The following is a 4685-nucleotide window of genomic DNA, read 5'->3' as shown; positions in this document are numbered from 1 at the left end:
GGCTATTTGTTTGCTGTCATTTGCTAAAAACGAAACAGAAGTCTATGTAAACCTTGATCTTTCAGTTTCTTAGTTTTGCTAAATATAGTTACAACATCTGATGAAATATTTTTGATTGACTATCTGTAATAATTAAGTGAAACAGAAAATACAGTATTGAACAGTATCATTTTTGATGGACCCAATACATTTCAATGTAAGGCGAGAGAAATTTAATTTTTAGTTTTACGGATTTTGTTGTAAAAAATTTGGGTCGGAGGAGGGAAAATTAAAAAAAAAAAAAAAAAAGTGGGCAAACTTTTATTAATCAAAATTACATATTATTTGCTTGAACTTATAATATTAAGTTTAATTTGTCCACTATCCACTGTGTACTTTGTGTTTGTTTCAAGATCATTGGTATTAACCTTAAAACTTGTTCAGGATAACATTTTCTTTGCTTTTCATAAAAACTTTTAAACCAAACCATGCATGGCTGACCTCCATCTTAAATACTCCATGTTATAGAGACGCTTACACTTGATTTTAAAAGCTCCCTTTGTCAAACGTTTTGCAGATTTCAAATCAAATAAAGTAATTTTAAAACCAAGATCGGTCAAACTTGAAAATTCCGGAAAAATTTCCGAAGATACGAATTTTTTTTCATTATTTTTTTTTTTACAAAATCGGAAAAATTGGGTCGGCGGATCCGTAAAACTAAAAATTTAATTTCTCTCGCCTAATGTGTTTACAACACAATCAGTATTGAGGTGTTTCACGTTGGAGGCAAATTGTACCTGATTTTTTAATTATTTATAAAGTCAACCAATCATTGGCCAACCAGTCACCTATATATCAAACTGTTGACCCTTATTAAATTAGGAATTCAAATTGCAAGCTTCACATTTTTTACAAATTAGTTCTTTATTTCTAAAATGTGGTTTACAGATTGACTTGGGTGGTTTTGTTTTTTGTCTGGGTGGTAGTTTGATTGGAACCCTTTTAACTTGTATATTCATAATCTGACAAAATTAATATAGACAATTATATAAGGACAGCTGCTGAGTGCTAATATTTTTAAAACAGTAATAATTGAGATAAGTGTCATCAAAATCATTGTATGACTATTTATTTTAAAAACAAAATAGTCTCGTTTAAGTGTTTTCAAAAATGTGAAGTAACCATCTGGGGTAATACAGTGGATTACGCCATTATAGACATATGTTTGATTTACATTGTTTACAGCTGAACGTTGTATCATTGTGTAATCAAAAACAAAGGGTGTTGAGGATTAAATATCAAGGACTGTGCAAACATAAATAAATAAATAAATAAATAAAATTGCAGGACCATTTTTTCGTAAAATTCTTGGTTTTTTTGTTTTTGGTTTTGCTTGAGCAATGTGTTACTGTGTGGGGAGATCTCCACAATAATTCAATGAGAAAAGCACGTGGTAATGAGAAGTTATCGATTCATTGTTAACTACTAAAAATAGCATATTCAAAAGGTTACCTGGGTATTCAAAGATCAATGCAAAGTCGTTGGTTTCTTGCGTTTCATTTTGTCCTTCAACAACACGGCGTTATTTTGTATTTTCTCTTTTGGATTTCTAAAAACACACTCTTACAGACTTACTTTCACTTCGACTGAAATTACAAGAGAGGTAACTCTAATTGCAGTAACAACAACCCCTGCCAAAATCAGAGTACTGAAATATTGAAAAACGGTTAGCAAGCTTTTTGTCGAACTTTCTTTAAATATTTGCAGAGTGTTTATTTTTATTTTTAATTTTTTTTTTAGGGGGGGGGGGGGGTTCTGTACTGTACATGTACGTCAAGCTCAGAAAAAAACCCACCAACTTTAGTGAGGTCAATTTCCTCCCTTTCCTGGAATACAAACACAGGCGCTTGTTTTATACAGGAGGTCTATTAACTACATCTGTATGATCAATCGCAACTTCTCGGGCCTTTCCGGCAGGCTCGGAAAAACACCTCGAATGTATTAACTAGGCGTCCATGACAACCCCCCTTTTTATAAAACTTGATATAAATAGAACACATTTTACGATCTGTTGAGATGTGAGCTATACTTCATTAAAGTAAACTATATCCATTAAAATATAACACAGAAGCGACTTACAAGACTGCCTAGCCAATACTTATTTTAATGGGAAGCGACTCCATTTTGTATACAATTCTAACATCCGGTGGTGTTAATACATTCGAGGTGTTTTTCCGAGCTTGCCGGAAAGGCCCGAGAAGTTGCGATTGCTGTATGATATGTTTGATTTTATTAGTAAATTCATTGTCTGCAATTTTACCACTTTCTCAGACCACGCACCGCTACATATTGAATTTAAATGTACTACACTGCTAGACCCTTGTGATACGTCTAGCTACTATAGAACTCTAAATGTTTTCAGATGGGATTCTTCTTAATATGTTGATTCATGTAACAATTTTTTTTAACTCTATAGAGGGCACATGTAACTTTGTGAATTTCGAAAAAGTTACTTCCCAAAGTGACTTAGATGAATGTATGTTAAACATTACAGACATGTTGGGTAACGATATTGGCATTTTTTTTTATGTAAGTTCTAAAAATAGTAACCAGTCCAAACCAGCTAATTCAAGGTATAGGTATTCTACTTATCTGTCTACGAACGATAAACCCTGGTTTAACGAAGTCTTTATATAGAGATTATATTACAGCGTTACGTACATTTAATGTTTGCAAAAATGCTCAAAATCACTTGAATTTAGTTAGTAAGAAACGTACATGTATATAAGAAACTAGAAGCAAAGCTAAAGAGGTCGTATAAACAAATTGAAGGTAACAGGTTAAACATTTTGAAGAAAAACAACCCTAGACAATTTTTTGCCAAATTCAGAAAAAAAGCCAAAATCAATGGGAAATGTTCCTATCGAAATTTTGTTTGATCATTTTAAAAAAATTACCCATGTAGATGGAAGTTCTGATACCAATTGTGAACAAGCAACTGATGAGTGTGTTTTTTTATGAATTAGATAAGGAAATCGATGTAGATGAAATTAGAAAAGCTATTAGTAATTTGAAGCGGGGAAAATCCCATGGGGAAGATGGTATTCTGAACGAATATCTTATTAATTTTCAGGGGCATCTGTTGCCTTTGTTATACAGTCTATTCAATTGTATACTAGATACTGGATTTTTTCCTAAAAGTTGGTCTTCTTCCATCATTGTACCTGTTTATAAAAAGGGTGATTGTACTAATCCTGACAATTATAGAGGTATAAGTCTGGTTAGCAATATGGCTAAATTGTTTACATCTATATTGAACAACAGACTGTTAGATTGGTCGAAAAAAAACGATGTAATTACGGATGCCCAGTTTGGATTCAAACCTAATTGTGGTACACGAGATGCAATATTTGCCCTCCATTCTATTATAATAAATACTTTGTGCAAACGGAAACGATTGTATTGTGCATTTATCGACTTCAAGAAATTTTTTGACTCAATTGATAGATCTAAATTATGGTTAAAGTTATCTAAAGTGGGCATCTAGGGTAAATTGTTAAATGTTATTAAAGCTTTATATAATGATGTTAAATCTTGTGTTGTCGGGAATGGGCGCTTAAGCGATTATTTTTGTAACAATGTTGGTCTTATGCAAGGTGAAGTGTTATCTCCAATTTTGTTTAATCTATATGTAAATGATTTTGAAATGAATTTTTTAAAATCTGGATGCATATCGTACGGATTATTATCATTAAATCTCTTTCTACTAATGTATGCAGATAACATGGTACTTTTCTCTGAATCTGTTGAAGGTCTACAACTATTTTTAAATGAATTGTCACACTATTGCAAAACTTGGAACTTGTGTATAAATGTTGAAAAATCAAAAATTGTAGTTTTTAGAAATAAGGGCAAAATCAAGTGTAATGAAAAATGGTGTATTGGTAATGACGTATTAGAAATCGTGGAACAATTTACTTATTTGGGAATAATATTCCAGTACAATACTAAATTTACAAAAGCTGAAAAGCAATTATCTGACCAGGGTAGAAAGGCAATGTTTGCGCTAAGGAAAAATATTAGAGGCATGATACTTAATCATGAAACATTATTATCGCTTTTTGATTGTTATGTTGGTGGCATTATTAAATATCCTTTAGAAATTTGGGGCTCTCATAAAGGTAACAATGTTGAAAAACTGCACCTTGATTTTTGTAAGCAAACCCTGGGTGTGAAAAGGTCTTCATTTAATGCTGCTGTGTATGCAGAGTGAGGTAGAATACCTCTTATTACAAAAAGGTTTTTTTTTTTCAATTTTAAAATTGGAAGGATGTGTTATGTAGTAATAATTGTATTATACAAAAGTGTTACAAAGAAATGTACATTGACTGCGAATTACGTGGACATAAAAACTGGGCTTCTGATGTAAAGAAAATTTTAAATGAAATTGGGTTCATTGAAGTTTGGAATAAACAAACAATTGATTCACTAACTCTAAAAGTCATAAATCAACGAATCGCAGACCTGGCTAAACAAGAAATATTTGGTATAATAGAAAATTCGCAGAAATGTCATTTTCATAAATATTAAGTGGATGGATTTTATCTTCAATATTACCTTAGAAAGTCAATTCCTGTAAAATGTCAACAGTGTATATCAAAATTAAGATTGTCCTCTCACCGTTTAGCTATCGAAACTGGAAGGTA

The sequence above is a fragment of the Crassostrea angulata genome, chromosome 6 (assembly GCF_025612915.1).
Source record: "Crassostrea angulata isolate pt1a10 chromosome 6, ASM2561291v2, whole genome shotgun sequence".
Classification (NCBI taxonomy): Eukaryota; Metazoa; Mollusca; class Bivalvia; order Ostreida; family Ostreidae; genus Magallana; species Magallana angulata.
The sequence above is the reverse complement of the archived record's forward strand: the minus strand, read 5'-3'. Positions refer to the sequence as shown.